The 19,734-nt window shown below is 35.6% G+C and overlaps 2 long non-coding RNA genes across 5 annotated transcripts; both read left to right on the forward strand.

The window, feature by feature from the left end:
- The first annotated feature begins 200 nt into the window (after positions 1-200).
- Positions 201-15,942, forward strand: LOC122051051. Of its 4 annotated transcripts, none has more exons than XR_006131311.1 (5): positions 201-471; positions 669-780; positions 2,946-3,004; positions 4,033-4,096; positions 12,397-12,454. It is a non-coding gene; the product is annotated as an uncharacterized LOC122051051 (long non-coding RNA). The 4 variants fall into 4 exon arrangements; XR_006131310.1 differs by lacking the exon at positions 12,397-12,454 and adding an exon at positions 5,751-5,987; XR_006131309.1 differs by lacking the exon at positions 12,397-12,454 and adding an exon at positions 15,883-15,942 and having other exon boundaries at positions 206-471.
- A 523-nt stretch (positions 15,943-16,465) lies between these two features.
- LOC122051052 lies at positions 16,466-18,434 on the forward strand. Its single transcript, XR_006131312.1, has 3 exons — positions 16,466-17,126; positions 17,234-17,294; positions 18,383-18,434. It is a non-coding gene; the product is annotated as an uncharacterized LOC122051052 (long non-coding RNA).
- Positions 18,435-19,734: the final 1,300 nt, after the last annotated feature.

Consider the following 19,734-nt stretch of genomic DNA (forward strand, 5'->3'; position numbering starts at 1 on the left):
GGGCTGCTTTCAATTCAATCTTCAATTATTAGAATTTATTGTCCGGTTTCCGTGTCAAAATCATTCACTGACATCGACGTCACCAGCCAAATGTGGTCGTGAGATTCCAACAGATCATTATCCGTGCAATAATTATGGTAAATTATTCAAGTCTTTTGAGGTGGGACCGTTCGCCTCGTGGTGGGAGGTGGCAGACCACAGGCGTCGTTGCGTTCCTTGGTATTTGCTCCTTGTGGCATTGGCTCTTTCTCCTGCATGCCGCAAACAGCTCAGCTGATTTCTCGGGGCTTGTGTAGGAGCCTCGTGTCTTAATCTCGGCGTCGTGGGCAACGGATCAAAGTCCTCTTTAATTTCAAGATCAACAACTGGGCGAGGGGATTAGAATTTATTCTGCTGCTTTGTCGCCAGATTAAAAAAAGGATTCTGACTTGCTGCAGGGTTATCTATAAGTAGTACGGTCAAGTGCTGCAGGTATATACTACAGACTGATGCTCTTCTTGGCTACTCAATTTTATTCTTGGACTGCATCTTTCTGTCATTGATGATGCCTCAGCAGCCACCAGCAGCAGCAGTAGTGTTCTGATGCTGTGTGAGTCATCATCACATTCTTGGCTACATTTGGAGTTCATTAAACTTTTTTTTTTCTCTCTCTGTCTTTCCCTTTTCAGATTTATTTGCCTGCTTGTTTTCTCAAATGCAAAGTGGTTCTGAAATCAAAGGAGTTGGATCAGTAAAGGAAGTCTGTTGAGGGAACGGGGTTGTGCAAGGGAAGATGAACAAGTAAGATCTGAACTTTTATTGGCCATTATTTTCTTTGTTGCCAATCTTGTCGACTAATGAGCATCATACTCTATTTTAGTTCTATAATTTCAGTGATTTAAATTCTTGAGACCTATAATCACCTTCTTCAATCTCCCTCCCTGGCATGATATGCATGGAAATTGCTATAGTCCCTTTTTTTTTTTTTTTGCTGTTTCCTTTATTATTGTTGCTTGATGCCTTGCGATCTTGTAAAGAAGGAAATAAAGCATATTCTCCTACCAGATATTCGCCGATCTCTTCTTGTTTTGCCTCTGAACCTCTCAGCCACATTGTAGGTTATCTGCAGATTCTGGCTTGATCGAAGTCAGTTTGTCCATGCTGCACCCGCTGCAGTCCACATCCCAAGTCTGCAACAGTGCTCTTCGCCTCTCATATGCTCACCAGATCATAATCGACTACATACTTTTGACGATCCTTAGGGGCGAAGATTAGGCAAGGTAGGACACATTCGCTATCATGGTTTTAGAAATTGTAAGGTAAGGGCATTCTGGTAGTTCAAAATGTTGACCCCTATCAAATTTTAGACTTGGTAAAATTCAAAGCTATACCACTCTTTTAGTTTTCTTTTCTCCCGCCAACTGCTACACCAACATAGTGGTTCTATGTAAATTTGGTGTACAATATAGCATTAACTAATCTATCAGTACCGTCCAATCAACATCAACTTTGTATTTCTTGCTCCTCTCAAATTGAAACCCATTTGTGATCAGTTGCATTACATGATACTTTGGCAGTCATCCTGCAGTCCAGCGTGTAAAAGGAATCCTGTTATCCCGTATGCTTCAATGACTTCCCAATTTGCCTCCTATTATTTCCCAATTCTCTGTGACAATGGTTTATATGAGTATCTACCAAATATCTAATTTTCATTGTATTTCCATCCCTATTAAGGATTGGACAATATTGGAGGTAATGAGGATAAGGTCTCCATTAAAAGAGACCTTACCTCATGGTCTGCTTGATCCCATGAGCAGCCCAACCCCGATTTACGCCTCTACTTGGTGCTGCATCACTCTGTTAGTATTATACTCTGTTTACCCTCTTTCATAGACTAAGCTATTGTTTTATGAAATGCCTTACACTGACATCTTTTTCCTTGCTCTTAACAAGATAGATATTCAAATTGTGTTCAAGCTCTTTTTACAATCAATTCTCTACCTTTGAAATCTCATTGATCCATTAACATGGAAGTTTTTTGTTGTTCAGAAGCAATCTGCTGAAATTTTACTATCAATTTGCATGCATTTTAAGGGTCATGCCCTCATTATCATCAGAATATGTTTGCACAAAACGGCATATCGTTAGAGAATGAGGAATCTGCCCTAGTTTAATTTTTCACATAATTTTTGCTATTGTTTAACTTCTTATCATCTGAGACATTATCTCAAGAATGTCTAGATCAATAAGCAAGTTACTCAATTGTTTTTGTATCAGGTTTTGGCCAATACGTAAGCTATTGTTTCTTTCTTCCAAGATTAACAAAATGTTATATTCCTGCAACCAAGAGTAGTCATCTAATTCTTATTGTTGCACATAAATATTTTTAGGAATCTTCAATAATGGGCTTCGATAAATATTTTGGGCCTTAACCTACGTTCTTACGTGTCACAGAATGCTTAACCTAAAGTCACTAGGTCGATTGGTTAATCTCAATAGGTGATCAAATAATAACAGTTACTGAAAACAATTCCCTTCATTTCTTTTACATGCTTTCTCGTAAAGTTCAAATGACTTAACTAGCATGATAGCTTATGCTGTGGCTCTTCCTGTTGTTCTTCGGACTTATGACTATGCAATTTCATATGTAACATACAAATGCACTTAGCTATGTACTTAAAAGAGTGAAGATGCACAGTTTGTTAATTTGCATGGAATATAGCAACATGTTTCAAAACAATATCACACTATCCCGATCTTGGTTATCTAGAAAACATAATTGTTGATTTCATAGTAAATGAGCAACCCAAATTTTTGGTGACTAAACGAGGAAGTAAACCAAAACCAATCAAGCGTGTAGGTTTATGTTCATCATGTATGGTTGGAAAGGATTGCCAGAGTGTTTTGAAGATTAATGTATGAAATTCTACTGTTGCTTCTTCATTGTTTCTCGTGAACAATTGCAGGTTGATTCGGACGTGGATCGATCAAACTGATGCCCATCATGTTCGTGTTCAACTAGCTGGTATGAGGCTTATCTTAAATGATACATACAGTGAGTGCTCATTGTTTCCTTACATTGTTTGCAAATGAATATAACACTTGCAATTTCTACAAAACAAGAGATGCTTTTCTACTCGGTGTCTTCTATTTTGTGAGCTGAGGGTGATTCATCGTAGAAATTTTTTGACATTTGACAGTAGGGCAAAAGTTAAACTAGACACAAAAAAGGAGCACTAGTTCCAATCACTCCATCAACCAATAAACATCTATTCTAACGCAATTTTGAATTGCCATGCCAACTGCCATATCTACTACGTAAAATATTAGAGAATTGACTGGATTTGTCAGAACAGTTTGTGTGCTTCAAATTTAATATTATCTTGCTAGCAATGTGGTGGTTATATTCAATTCATTGTCTCCCAAGAGAAATCAACAAGTGGAAGGAAAGATACTAATTATAATATAGTTTAATTATGTGCAAGGAATGGGATCGATTTTTCTTGTTAGAGATGCGAGAAAATCAATTAAAGTTGAAGAACAAGTGATAAAGAAGAGCATTAATTAATGCTTCCCTCATTTTTTTTGTTTTTTATATTGAGGGAATTGAATGAATCTGGTACCAATAAAATAAATACGATTGCATGCTTTTTTTAAGTTATGGTTTGAACAATTGATAAAATCAGTAACAAAATAGATAATAATAGTTGAACAATAGTAATAAACAATAGAACAGTAAAATCAATAACAAAATAGATAATAACAGTTGAACAGTAAGAGACGGTGAAGTTATACTAATAAAATAAATATGATTGTATATGCTTCTTTGAAGTTATGGTTTGAACAGTTGAATATCAATAAACAGTAAAACAGTAAAATCAATAATAAAATAGATAATAACATGTGAACAGTAATAATACGGTGAAGTTTTAATATATTTTGGACTTTAACATTTTTTTAGTTCAAAGAATGATTTATTTTTCTTGAAAAAGAGACTTGGTCAGGTAAGAGAAAATTTTGTCTTATTTTTTTCTTTTCTTGTTTATTTTTCAGGGAGCATCAACTGTTCAGGATCTCACCGTTGAACTGTTGACCCGGCTTATGCGTAAGACTTCGGGTAGGATACCCTTCTTATTTAGCCTATACATGCCTTATATGTTCTTCTTTGGGTTATTCCTGATATAGTTATTGTTTATCTATCGGTTACTAAGATAAGAATTGAGGCAAAGAACTAAGAAAAGAGAGACGGAATAGAGTATAGTCTTCCTAACCAGGTCAGGGAGGGTTCAGCTCATCATAAAAACAAGTATAGATTTTACTAATAGAGAATTTTTATAGGAAGATGGAATTTTTATAAACAGAAACTTAGAGGTTTATATATATTTACAAGTAGTACATAAAGAAAACTCATAAAAAAATTTACAAAGACAAGTACACACTGAGGAATTTGAACACTTGCATTGGCAGTGGGAGGAGTGGATGCTTGGGAGGAGTGGATGCCTGGAGAAAAGATACTGAGAGATTTTTATAGGCAGAGGAGAGAGAGCTTGCTTGGAGAAGAGGGAAAGCAGGGAGAAAAGAGAAAAGAGAGGCTTGGAAAGATAAGCCTTAGTGAGAGACAGGTGGTTGTCCTTCTATCTGAGTGGAAAGCAAGTAGAGAAGAGAAAAGAGGGGTTTGGACGGATGGATGCCCTTCTATCTTAGTGGAAGTACTGTTGTTATTTTAGTGGAGAAAAACATCATGGCTAATGTTTAGGTAAAGTTCTAATGGGGTTACTGTGAGAGATGTTGAAAACGTCTTAAGAGATGTTGAAAATATCATGGTTGTCATCAGGACTCCATTAGATTATCCAAATTCTTATTGCTTATGAGATCTAGAGGAGTTTAAGAGCTTCCTACTAGGTCTAGATTCATGCTTCGGTGGAGTATTGCTCTGTATGCTCTAGCAGAGAGAACCAAATTGGCTAGTCTCTTCTGCAGAATCGTTCAGTTTTTCATTGATAATGTTGAAGTAAAGTTGTGTGTTGTGTTTTAAATGAGAAAGAAAAAAAAATCTGGTGCTAATATCTTTTAGCTAATAGATTTTTTTCAATATAGATTTCTCCTACTAGGAGGTAATTATCGGAGTCTGTCAAACAGTCCCAAGCTCTATTGATTCCTTGTACTAATGTTCTCCAGTGGTTTAGTTGATCCCTAAAGTAGGAGGAACTTCTCAATAAAGATCTGGGTTAGAAGGATAGTCTTCAAATTCATCTTGATATCCTCCAACTTCATTGATGCTAAGTTTAACCAAATAGTTTGCTGGTTCAATATTAAGATCAATCTATTCAGGAGGAGAATGATCAAAAGTACAGACTACAAAAGTTTCTTCTTCTTCTTCGGCCAAAGAAATAATAGTCCCAACCTTCTTACGAAAATCTTTGACAGAATCTGGATCATGTATCCAGACTTTATAAAGAAGTCTGTAATCCATCATAATGAAAGGAGTAATAAGTCTTCCTTTATATAAGGTTGCTTTATATTTTTTGTAGTCTAGATTGACTTTGCGGAGAGAATATAGAAGTTGGCACGGACACCTTATTTAGCATATTATTCACAAGTTGGATCAATCTTCTGGTATTTGAGTTTTGGGCTAAATTCTGTTTTATAGACAATACTTATCTCAGGAGGAGGATGTTTACGGAAGGCTTTCAAAGCTTCACATAATTCAATAAAAGTTTGTAATGTAGACTATTCTGCTAGATTTCATACATAAGAGTTTATTTCCTCAGGTATAGTATTATCCAGGCTCAATAAATGGGCTTCTGAATTCTTCGGGCAGAGATTGTAGCAGCTTGTTCCTTTAATTGAGCGAGTGTTAAGTAAGTAGACCGATGAGACTTTTTATCTGTTAAAGATGTAGGAGAGGAAGGAGACCCATGAACCCCTTTGATAATTTGTACATTTGTCGAAATCTCATGAGTTTGTGGAATAGCTCGACTTGTTCAAGAGTTGTTGTTTTTAATAAAGTGTTAATAAAAAAATTAGTGCTAAGTTGGGCTTTAGTAGCATTGAAAGCCTCTTCAAGCGAATAGCATCTTTAAAAAAAAGGATGTTCTAAATCTTGTATTACTATATTTATTTCTTCCCAAGTAGCATATACCCGAGCTTATGTTCTGGAGAAGACGACATAACAAGAGAATGAAGGATCGAAAAGAATTTAGATATCTCCACAATAATATGATATTGTCCATTTTGGGCCTAAGCTCTCATGGTTTTTCTCTTAGGTTCTACCCAAAAGGACTCATGTCAATGAAGATATCTTTTTCTTATAAACCCATGATATTTTTCATGTATTTTCAATGTGAGACTATGTTTACAATCTTGCAACCCTAAAATCCCCCTCCCCTTCAAACAAAGGATCATAGGGTCCCCCTAAGCATCATGTCACTTTTGACTTACTTAGGGTCTCCCTTCGAGTATCAGGTCATTCTTGACCTGTTCAGGGCCTCCCCTCAAGTATCGGGTCACTCTTGATCTGCTTAGGGCCTATTTCGTTCAAGGTTTCATCCACATAGTTCAATCTTGGATCATGGCTTTGGCTTGTGCTTCTTTCGATGGTTAGTCCGGTGAAGAGCGACCACTCTGATACCAATTAAAGAATCAAAAATAATTTAGATATCTTCACAATGGTATGATATTATCCACTTTGGCCCTAAGCCCTCGTGATTTTACTCTTGGGCTCTATCCAAAAGGTCTCATGTCAATGGAGATATTTTTTTTCTTATAAACCTATGGTCTTTTTCATGTGTTTTCAATGTGGAACTATATTTACAATCTTGCAACCCCAACAAAGAATTTCTTGCCAGCTGGTTTCTATATGATTGTTAGAAAATAATTTGTTAAAATATTAATAATTATAATCTTATGTTCAGAATTGTCAGGAATAGTTGGAATGTGCTAAATGTTATCAATAAGGTAATGTTGGATGTCATCTAATTTGTCTCTGAATGTAGAGTGGAATTGATCTTCATGTTGTGTGAATTGTTGTATTCTTGATTTCTAAACCTTAATGTTTTAGTAGCAAACGTTCATATCTTTCTTGGTCTATCCATTGTCTGAAAGAAAAGAGAATTAGTATAATAAGCAGAATAAAGTATCTGCTAAAGAATTATTAATTCCTTTTATATATTTCCAGTGAATGCGTAAACCCTTATTAATAATGGTATCTATGAATTTTAATCATCTCTTAATACTTAATCCTTTTCGTAAACGTTTTATCTATTGGTTGTATTTGACTATAGCTTCACAGTCTCTTCTAATAGTAATTTCTTGTTTATTGTAGATGAATAATCTGAATGCTTCTAGACAATAAATAACAGCTAATATTTCAAAGTCTAGTGAATTTAAATGTCTTTTTTCTTAAAATTTCTTAGAGGCATATTTGCATAAGATTTCAATAGTTTTAAGATCATATTTGAAAGTTTTTCTAAATAAAATATTTCCTCATTCTGTTTCACATCTATCCGTTTCAATAATTAAATTGTCAGAATCAAGCAGGAGTGTTAACATTAAAATTATTTTTACTAACTGTTTAATTTATTGGACAAGTACTATGTTATGTTGATTGAAATGATTTTGTCCTATTAAGGATGTCTTATTGTATAAGGGGTTGCTAATTGTACATATATTTTTTAAATAAGGTCCTGCATAATTGAGTAGTCCTAAGAAAGCTCATAGAGTTTGTGTCCTCCATTTTATCAGGAAAAGTAAGGATTTTAGCAGAAATATGAGGTTGAAGGGATATTTGTCCCTGGCCTATCTTAGCTCCTAGGAAATCAATATGGGTAATTGTTATTGTCATTTTCTTTCGAGAAATAATAAGAAAGAAGGATATAAGAAAAAATTTACTAGGTTATAGTAAGAGGAGATCGGTATTTCTTCCATGTCATTTACTGAGACAATAGAGTAAATCAAAGATGTATCAGAGACATCTGATTGTACTTCTACCAGGTTTTACTGCTCTTGTATATAGATTTTTTTTTTATTTGGACAAGAAGAACATAAATGTCCTGGTTCATTAAAGGCAAAGCAAGTAATAGTATTGACATAAATTTTCTTTGGCTTAAATTTTCTTACATGTCTATCTATGTTTAGGTATTGTTTCTTTTCTCTTCTTTTTCTAACATAGTATATTTTTCTAGGTCTAACTATTTTATGTTTTGTTACTGATGGTCTGAGTGCTCTTGATGAAATGTATTTTGGAGTTGTTCGTGATTTGGGTTGAGAGAGAGCATATTATTGAGGGGTATAAATCTGACTATAGAATCTATATTGTTAATTTTTAACTTATTTTTATATATGGATATAGGTACATTTTTCTTTAAGTATTGAGATAATATGTTAAATTCGTACTCCAATATTATCATATTGTGGTGCTACTTTCATATCTGTTCAGACTTTATGTATTTCTTTTTCTGAATCTCCTAGAAGCTTACTAAGAACCTTTCTCCTAATTTTCTATTACAATAGTTTTCTGAAACTGTTATTAATGCTAAGAAGTCATTAAAAAATGTTTAATTCAGTTCTAACTAAAAAGTTGCAACTATTTTAAATCTCATAACTTCTCTGTCTTATGTCTAATCCTGTGTTAGCATCTCTGGCAGTAAATAGCCTATGTATTGTATAGCAAAAATTAAGTATGTTGTTTCCTTATAAAATAATTCTTGTTATTTCCTCAGGATAAATAGTTTTATAAGCTTCCCATGCTCGTATCATGGCTTCACCAAATTGTGTATTAATTGTTGGGAGGCAATTTTAATAAGGGTGCAGTAAATTCTTTCTTATATTCTTCATACTCTCATAACCCAGAACTAATGACGTGCCATTAGACAATTTAGAAGAATTATGAAAAGATTTTTCAGGCATAAATTTCATGCTCAAACAACTTAACACTAAAATTACAGAAGAACTTAACTGTCCTCATGATTGGGTACTTAAAAATAGGAACTGAGAACATCCCTTATTTTTTTTTTATAGTTATTATCCATTTTTCAGATAAGAGAGGTATATGTAAGATATATAGGAAATAAGCCTATAACCTATGCCTTTAGCAATTCTTTTGCATTGAAATACTCATAAGGCAGTCATCTAAGGATAGTATTCGGAACTTTTTATTAGAAATTCGAGTGTGTGTTAGAAACTCATCTTAATCAATTGAAGACCGACCTTGCTACCATAGAATAGACATTAAATGGACTCCTTACTCCAACACTTTCACATGTTTTTGATAAAGGTAAAAACCTGCAACTTTCCATTCCATTACTCCAGTAAATACTGATCTAATTTTTATCAAAGCCTCTAGTGTATGTAACACAGGTAAAACTCTAGACATTAGAGTCAAATGTCTTCTTAAGATCCATGGACATGAATTCACATTACATGTCTTTTTAGATAGTGAGACTACTAACTCCACAATAAATGAAGCCACACTACTTTTAATATTACCAAAAACCTTATCAAAATTATCTCCCAACCATTAATTAGTACTCAATTTGATGGTCAACAATTAGCATGCACACAATTCGTTACTAATATACATTTATGATGTTATGATAACTATAACACATATAGCACACCCTTTCCACTCTCTAAACTTTGTAGTAAACCCTTATTACATCCTATTATATACTTAATTTTATGCCTAAATTTCCTTTTAGCTCTGAATAGAGCTTTCTTTCTACCAAAGGATTATGCTCTTTTATTCTCCTCACCTAAAGTATCATCCATAGTCCCAGACTATCCATCTATTGTTCATCCCTTAACTACCAAATCACTCATTGAAGCTAGACCTCCTGACAATATTGATAGTAGTTCTTGTAAATGCTCTACTAAACATGTCTGTAAACAGTCAAGTGAGCCAACATCTCTTAATAGTTCAAATCAAACTTGTGTTCTAGCTCTTTCTGACTATTAGGATCAAGAAAATTAGAATTACTTGGCTGGTCAAGCGCCTCCTTGGAACCCTTCTCTTCGATATCATCTTTGTCATTATCGTCAATTTTTGAAGTTTTTTGGAGACAAGTATTAATGCACTTCTAAGGTTTAAGAGGTGTTTACAAGATACAAAAGATCAACCAAGAAGAGGTTTTTCATTTGTATTCTTATATTTACTTCTTGTTTGTATTATATTCTTGTTGAGAGCTTGTACGAAGTTTCTCAACCTTCGGAGTGCTTCCGAAAAGGAGTTATTTCATAGTCGATGTGTGAGAGAGGGTCGGATCCTTGGATTAGATACATTGTTGAGGTGGATACCAAGTAAATCAATGCGTTAGCATTTACTTCGAGTTTTTCGCTACAAATCTTTATCGATGAAGTGAATGGAGCTAATCACCCCTTCTCCCTTTAGCTCCCGGAATGTCTCAACACTTACAGATTCGACAGTCAAGACTAGTGACATGAGTCACTCATCGAGCACTAGGAGTTACTTCATATGAAGAAATAGGAGTTATCGAAGTTTGTTCGATCGGAGTACTACAGACAACCACCTTCTTCTCCTCCTACATAGCACTAGTCACATTTTATTCTATATTTAGATGTTTTGAACTTATGCTTGTATGATTTGAACTTAGCTATGTAATATTTCCTTGACTATGCTTTAATTCTTATCTAGATCACTATGTTTGCTCTACGATATTACTTGGTTTACTTATCTCTTGCTTTGCTTTTGATATATGCCAAAAGGTTAGTGCAAATATTAAAGCCAAAATGACAGAGTGAACTCAACAACTTAAAATAACTTAATCACTTATCTTACTCATCGTATGTTTGCAAAGTATATTTTTTTATGACTTTAAATAAGTATTTTTATATATTAAAAAAAGGAATATTATTAGTGTAGGTGCAGCGGAGGCCGGCAAAAGGAGGTGAATTGCTGAAAATAAAAATAAAAACACCCTCCTCATACTTTCAACTCAATTAGTGCAATAGTGATAAAATAGTAAAGCAATAAAAACTAAATACAGAAAGACAGAGAAGACCAGGATTTAACCTGGTTACAACCAAGACGGTTGTTAATCCAGGACGATGAAAAGCTCAATAGAAAAATTCTCCTTCTCTGAAGGCGGAGAAGCCTTTTACACTTTGGAAGCTCAGAACTATTGCTAGGAAACACTACACAGTTGATTGCTTGAGCTGTTGTTGAATTCCTAGCTCCAGGGCCTTTATATAGGCCCTGGAAATCTTATCCCGAGAGTCCAAGGCACCTCCAACAGGGTTTAAGGCACCTCCAACAGGGTTTAAGGCGCCTCCAACAGGGTTTAAGGCGCCTCCAACTCAATCTGCGGATAAAACTTTATCCGCGGCGTAAACAGGCAAACTGGCCTGCTCAAGGCTCCTTAAACAATCCATTCAAGGCGCCTTCAATGTGTTTAAGGCGCCTTCAAGGTTCCTGCTACAGTAATTTTTGCTATAGTAACTTTCAGCCTCTTTTGACTCATTTTCTTCTTCACTTTGTCTTCCGAAGCTCCGTTTGTTTGGGTGATTTCGGCCAACCGAAATAGGGCTCACCCGAACCCAATTTCCGGCCTTCTCCTCGAGCAGCCTTCCGTCTCGGTTTCACGTCCCTCGAACGTCGCGCACGCTCTTCACGCCCACCGGAGTACTCTTCCGCAACTCTCTCGTCCTTCGGACGCACCGAGCCCGTCGGCTCCCTTCCCGTGTCGTCCTTCTCGCTAGCTGCGTCTTCCACTCGACTTCCTGTGTTCCTAAGTTCCTGCACACTCAGACACAGGGATCAAGTACAGCAGGACCTAACCAACTTGGTTGATCACATCAAAACTACCACGGGGTCGAACAATCTCCCCCTTTTTGATGTGCATCAACCCAAGTTCAAGTTAGGGTTAAAAATAGACATAAACAGTAATTTTAAAGAAAAAATTACTAAACTAACAAGTTAAGAATAATTTTTGCAATTAGTAAAATTGCAACACTTTTTATATAAAAATTTAAGTTTTCTCTAACTCTCCCTAAATTTGTACTTTTCTCTCCCATTTGATCACAGCAAAAAAAAATGGTGTCTTAAAAATCTTCAAGTAAGATTAAAGTTTTTGAAAATTTTCTAAGTTAAAAATGAATTTTTGAAAAAATTGCTAAGTTAAAATGAATTTTCCAAAACAAATTCTAAGTAAAAAAAATCCTAAGTAAATGTTCAAATGTTCCCCAAAAAAAATTTCTAAGTCAAGTGAATTAACTATTAGAATTTTCCAAAAGTAAATTTCTAATTAAAAAAAAAATTAAGTTAGAATTTTTTTAAAAAAAAAAAATTTAAGAAATTTTTGTTTATTTTAACAAATATTTGATAAACTTTCAAAGCATTATTTAATTCTTGTTTAATGCTTTTTCAGAAAGTTAATTAAACATTTTCTTTCAATATTTTAGCTTCCAGGTCGTGGCGAGGCACTAGGCCTTCTTGGTTATTGGAGCAACAACCACTTCGTTAGACAAAGCTTCCATAAAGAATTTCAATGTTTAATTTTCTCACTGTAAGCTTTTAATTTTTTAAAAAATTAATTAAGCACAGATTTTGGAACCCAATAGAGGTTCCTTCCTACAGAATTATTCAAAAATCTAGGGGGTACATAGTTTCTTGGTATTTTTCTAAGTTGACCTTGATGCTTCCTTATATACCAATTTAATTTACCATAAATTCTTAATTTTGAATTTGGAAATTGACTTAAGCATGCATCAGATTTCAGTTTTTCAATTTCTAATTTCAAATTTTCATTTTCTGATTTTAGATGATCATACATTTCTAACGGGCATGTTCTTGCTAGGTTCAACTTTAGTTCAGCATTCTCTTTTTCTAATTGATCTAACTCTTTAGAAAGAGACTTGATAAATTTAAAAGATTGAGTTGAGGTTAGATTGCGTACCTTACTTACCTGTTCTGGTGACGCTCCCCCTTCACTGCTGCTTTCTTCTTCTGATGTTTCTCCCCCTTCATCGATGCTCATCTCTGAGCTTGAGTTTTCTTCCGGTTGATGGTTCGCCAATAGCGCTAACCTTGAGAATTCTTCGATGTCCGACTCAGAGGTTGACGAATCTGACCAAGTATGTAACGACCCAATTTTCCTCATTAGGAGTCCTAAAAGTGCTTTAAAATATTTAGAAATACTTTTAAATATTCTAGAGATTTTTAGAAATTTTTAGAATATTTTTATGCAATTTTTGGAGTTTGATATTTTTACCAAGAGGAAGAAGTTTAAAAAAAAAAAAGAGAAAAGGAATATGTTGAAGCCAAGTTTTGAACCTGCAATCTGTGATTTCGAGCAAAATCAGCCCAACCAGCTGAGCTACACGATTTTTGTTAACCTTATCTGGAGCGAAATATATATATGCAGTAGATGGAACGTTTAAAATAAATTGGAGAAAAAAGGGGCGCGGACGGGAATCGAAGCCCAGACCTGCGGCTTCGAGCAAAGCCCAACGGACCAACTGGGCTAGCAGTTGCTATTTAATCAAATAAGGGTCGAATTGTACTTAAGCCGTAGTTGGGAAATCAAAATTAATTAAAACGAGAAAGGGCGCTGCGGGGGAATCGAACCAGCAACGGTTTGATTTGATCAAACGCTACTGACCAGGTGATCCAACGGGAATTTCGTAATAAAAAGGAAGCGAAATATTCTTAAGCTGTAACAGAAGTATTAGGTTATAAAAGAGGTTAAGTTAAGAGAGGAAATTTATTCTCTCGATCCCTCTCCCCTTCTCTCGAGTTCGACGGCGCGACTCTTCTCGGCGAAAACGCAGCCGAGCTTTAGGGCGTCTCCGGTGGCCGGCCAAAGGCTCATTCAAAGGCTTCTTCATCTCCTTGCGTTCCTCTCGTCGAGGAGGAGCCGTGAGCACAAGGAGGGACCGAAAGCTTGAGTTCTCCGAAGCCCTAGAATTGTTCTCGCCGGCTGTAAGTCTAAGGAACCGATGTAAGTCGCTTACTCACCTGCAGCAGGATAGCTTCGGATTTCTATTTCTATTGTGTTCCGAATTTTTTTCGGTGAAGAAGGTTAGCTTAGGGTTTACTACTGTGACCTTTAAAGGAAGAACACGATGGGCAAAGATCAAGCATGTGGGTTTTATACCTCGAGTTTTTATAGCTTGAATTCGGATTTGATGCTTTTATTTCCCTTCCGTTTTGGATTTATGCAAGTTTATTCAGTCTTAAAAAGTTTAAAAGTGAAGCAGGTATTCTAAGATTGATATGAGTATGATGTATAGATTGTTTGGGAAATTTTATAGCATGTTTCTATGGGTCTACCTTCATCTGCTAAATCAGTATGTCTCTGGCAGGAAATTAGGCCTTTAAGGTATGTGAGAATCTTAGTGCAGTCCTGGGCGTGTACCATATTTAGTAGAGGTGCAGAATTTTAGATCTCTTTTAAGCATCTAGTTCTTTCTGTTGAACATTGGGTTCTGTGTGGTATGGTATTCAGATTTTAGATTTCTTTTACATATCAGTTATAGATCTTTGTTGAGTTATTAGAGCATGAAATGGTGTAAATTGGAGCATATAGTTTAGTTTCATTGTGTAGCACCTTAGTTTGATTTTCTCTTGCTATAATGAGTAAGAACAGCCATATCCAGCCACTCAAATGAGTGTGTAGCAGAGTAGTTGGGTGCCCTATTAGTTTCTTTTGAGGTTTAGATATGTTTTCTAATTATACTCATTCTAGGATGCAAATGTAAGTTCTTTATTCTAGCATGTGGTTTAGATTGGCTTCCTTGCTATCATTTATTTCAAGTACACAGATTTGAGTTTTCTTGTTACCTCAATATGCAAAACTCCAATCTTAGAGCAGATTTTATTAAGCATTTCATATGCAGAATTTTATAAGTATAGTATGCAGATTTTCATAAGTATAGTTGCATATTTTTAATAAGTTTAGTATGCAGATCTTAGATAATCTTAGTATGCAGATTTTGTTAAGATTAGTATGCAGATTTTAGATAAGCTTAGTATGGAGATTTTAGATAAGCTTAATATGCAGATTTTAGTTAAGCTTAATATGCAGTTTTCTGTTTAAACTTGTATGCAGATTTTTGTTTAAGTATTTCAGTGTTAGAATTTATTTAAACACTTCAGCTTTGTAAGAAGCATTCTTTTATAAGAAAAGCATAAGAAAGATAAAGAAAAGTATAAGAAATATAAAGAAGAGAAAGAAAAGGCCGAGGCCTTAAGTAGATCCCAAAGTCAAGACTTTAGGGATTTTTGGCACACAAGGTGCCTATTAAAATGCCAAGGCATTTAAAGAAGAAGTAATTAAGATTATAAGTATTTTACTTTTAAGAAGAGACTAGTACTCGACTTCCGAGTTTGTCGTTAAACAAATCCAGGTGTCCAATTCCGAGGTCTTGGCCCTGGTAGACCGAGGTATGCTCTTTTAGGATTGGTGGCTCGCTACCCCAACCTATTAGGGAACGCGCATAAGATGGTACTATGCCTGGGCCCAAGAAGAAGTTGATTATTATTTTGAAGTAGTATAAGTATAAGTTTTTGAACAAGTAAAACGAGTTTTACATAAACATAAAGTATTAAAGAATAAGTTAGAACAAATGAATAAAGTTTCATATAGTTCTAAAAATCAGTAAATTTAATTCTTTATTCTACCATGTTTATCTAGTAGATGAGTAGTTTTTCATGTTTACCTATTAGATGAGTAGCATGGTTAGCTATTAGAATTACATGAGTAGATTCCTTAGCTTTTCTTTGCTATTAGTTTGACATGAGCAGTTATGTTTATGCTTTATTTCTTCTTAGAGCATATAGTTTTTAGTTCTTTTCGTATACATGCACATTCGTGTTTTTGTGAGTTAGATAGCGCTTACTAAGCAAATTTTGCTTATAGACTACACTTCCTCTTACTGCATATACAGGAAAGGAAGAGATATAGAAAGGAAGGTGACAAGGAGGTGTTCGAAAGATGTGTGATGCCAGGACTATGGAAGCCTTGAGACTAGGAAAGAAGTTTAAATTTTAGTTTCCGCATTTTATTTATTGTAAACATTTGAGTTGTATTTTAAGTTCATGTCATTTGAGATTATTCTGTTTAGATTGCATGTAGGATGAGTCCAGTTTAGTAAGTAGATATGTGTGTGTTTGATGCTTATTTAACTGTGTGGTTGATTGATATGTGTTCCAGCCGCTTGTGGCTGAGTATATATTGCATGTATTGTTGAATATGGTCACCGGTACAGGGGAGACTCAGTCGAAATTTTTCGGTAGGGTTTCCATGTGGTTTTTAATCACACCGGTTAAGTAGAGTTAGTAGTTAAGTAACGGTCATCCTTAGATAGTAGTAGTAGTAAGAAGGGTGGTTGTTACAAAGTAGCCTTCAGATTCTTGTACTTGGAGGGTTCTGGTTTCTTGTATTTTGGCTTTTCCTTTTCTTTCTCCTTTCTCTTTAATTTTGGGCAGTCCTCCTTGATGTGCCCTTCTTCGTTGCAGTTGTAGCAACGAACCGTCCTCTTCTTTCGATGATGCCTCTGCGATTTAAATTTTTTAGAACTGAAAAACTTATTGAAGCGTCTTACCAGTAGTGCTGTTAGGTATTAAAAAAAAAAAAAAAAAAAATTCAACAAGCCATACCTGTCCACGTGCCCCTTCCCCCTTCTTTTCCTTTTTTCTTCCCTTCCCCCACCGAACCTTGCAACCCCTCCTTCTTCTCTTTTCCTTGCTTCTCGTCAACAGCAGAAAAGGAGAAATCGCAGCAGCTCCTTTCTCTTCTCCGGTGGTGACGAAGGGTAGATCCCTTCCCTTTCTTCTTCTCCAGATTTGCGACCCTCTTCTCTCTTTTTCTCTTTTCCGACGGCAACAAGCTTCCTCTTCCTTGCTGCTGTCCTGCTTCTCGGCAACATCGTCGGAGCTCCTCGGAGTGTGCCGGAGCTCGCCGGACCACTAGGAAAGGGGGGAAAAACAAAGCCCTAGTTGCTCTCTCCTTTTCCCCTCCAACAGCAGCACCTTGCTGCCTTTTGTTTCCTCCAACAGCAGCCCTAGCTGCTGCCCTTTTCTTGGCAGCACTGCCGGAGCTCGCCGGAGCTAGCTGAGGCGGCCAACGACGAAGGGAAAATAACCCTAGTTGCTGTCCTCATTTCCAGCAGCCACACAAAACCCTTAGAAGGTATATTTTAGGTTGCTTTGGGTTAAGTTAATGTGTAGATTTTAGGTCATTATTATTATTAGATAGTATTTTGATTATTTAAGTTATGTTTGATATTGTGTTTGTAGATCCGAGCTCGAGTGGAGCACGGTGACCTGTCGATACTCGGAGATTTTTGCTGTATATAAGGTGGATATATCTACTCTTGTCTATTTCCTTGTGCATGAAAAAAATATATAAATTGGAATATGTATATGTTGTATTATTGTTTTCAAAATGGGGATTAAACTGATATTAGAAATAGCGAAATGGGTTAAAATATTAAAATTATTGGAGGGTAAATAATTGATATTATTTCTTGTTCATATGTGGGTTCATATTGGGATTGATATGGGGAGGGTTGTTTTTAAAATTAAAGAAATATTCGAAATTTATCTTCTGTTGCTACCTTGTCTCTTTTGACTTGCTTGACCTTTCATACTTCATGCTTTTGATACTCTATCTGTTGATACTTGTAACTTTTTATCTGTGGACCCTATAATGATAAACTAATAGATTTGATACGAAAATATTACCTTGATTGACCAATTAATATGAAAAGAGAATAATCATGATAAATGGATGAATATAATCATAACGGTGAATTAATAAAGATAATAAATGAAGAATTAAAAAGTGAAGACTATGAGCCTAGCTTTATACCAGAGCTCTATATTAGAGTACTGGACCGCCCACATGTTATTGTGGTAGCGCGGCGGCCGCGGTCCAGAGTACCTGACCGTACACCCGAGGTGTTTCCACCGGTGAGGGCTGATAGCCCGTACGTCAGATGACGTATGCGACAGTTTTATACTCTTAGGAGGCTTTTAGCCTATCCATATGATATTTCACTCTGATGATATTGGCTCCAGTGATTCACTTTTTAGTTGATTTATCAGATTCAGACTATTGATATACATGTTGATCTTACCATGATAACTTATAATTGAGTGATTAAATAATAAGATTGAAAAATTGATTTTATTAATGATGACAAGTGATGATAAGGTGAAGATCTCAAACTCTATCTAAAAATTTTACCTGATTATAGATAATGAGAAGATGATTATACATATATATGTATAAAGGTAGAACTTTAAGAATAATCCTAAAGTTGTAACAAAAGATGATGATTTATTCTACTTCCTTGACTTCTTCAATAAGATTAAATTCATGCACATCTTTCTTGAGTATCCACTTAGCCATTTGGCTAATTTGCTACATTCCTTGGTCTCCAGTTTTGCAGACACAGGGATCCTTTTGATATTACTGTTGATTTTGGACTTTCATAGAGTTGCTCAGAGATCTCGACGTGCTGATTTTCTGGTTTGTTTTACTTTTGTTTCGCTGTATTTACATTTTGCACTTTTGTTACAGATGTCATTTATCTGTATAGTAATTGTAGTCTATGGATAGATATATGTATTGAACTTTAAGAATAATCCTAAAGTTGTAGCAAAAGATGATGATTTATTCTACTTCCTTGACTTCTTCAATAAGATTAAATTCATGCACATCTTTCTTGAGTATCCACTTAGCCATTTGGCTAATTTGCTACATTCCTTGGTCTCCAGTTTTGCAGACACAGGGATCCTTTTGATATTACTGTTGATTTTGGACTTTCATAGAGTTGCTCAGAGATCTCGACGTGCTGATTTTCTGGTTTGTTTTACTTTTGTTTCGCTGTATTTACATTTTGCACTTTTGTTACAGATGTCGTTTATCTGTATAGTAATTGTAGTCTATGGATAGATATATATAATTGATACATTTCGTGGTTATGTTGTTTCTATTTTATGTATGTTCCAGCCGTGTGGGCTGATGAATATGTTGTTTATGTTTATATATTGTGATGTATGTATGTATGCTTCATATTGTCACCGGTACAGGGGAGATGCTGTCGGATTTTTATCTGGCAGGGACTCCTTTGGGGCGTGACAAGTGCCGCTTCGGATTCGTCGACTGAGACTTCGGAGTCAGAATTCTTCATCTTTGCCTTTAAGGCAATGTTCTGACTTGTTTTCTCTGCTCCGTTGGGTTCTGAAACTCGAGATTCGTGAAGTTCAAAAGTCGAAAATAATTATTCTAACGTACTTACCTCGAGGTCCTTAGATATGTAGTATGCATCTACTAAGGAGACCTACTCTAGAGTTCTCGGGAAGGCATTGAGCGCGTATCGGATAGAATCCCAGTTGGTTACCTCTTCTCCAAGGTTTGTTAGTTGCGTTATCAGCTCCTTGATTCTCGCTTGGAGTTGCGCTACCTTCTCATCTTGGTTCATCTGGAGATTCGTTAACTAGTTCAGGAGGATGTCACGCTTCGCTTCGGAAGTACCTTCGTGAAGCTCCAGAAATTTCTCCCAGAGATCTTTCGCTGAGTCGTAGCTTCCGATCCGATTTACCTCCTGCGGCGACAGCACACTGAGCAGGTGGAACTCTGTCTTTCCGTTGGCGATGAAATCGGCTTGCTCCTTCTTGCTCCATGTGTTTTCTTCTTTGTCTTTCGGCGCTGCAAAATCATATTTCATTGTAATAAGAATATCAAAATCGGTTTTAAAAAATACCTCCATTTTGTGCTTCCAGGTGGCGAA

Source organism: Zingiber officinale, chromosome 3A (genome assembly GCF_018446385.1).
Source record: "Zingiber officinale cultivar Zhangliang chromosome 3A, Zo_v1.1, whole genome shotgun sequence".
Classification (NCBI taxonomy): domain Eukaryota; kingdom Viridiplantae; phylum Streptophyta; class Magnoliopsida; order Zingiberales; family Zingiberaceae; genus Zingiber; species Zingiber officinale.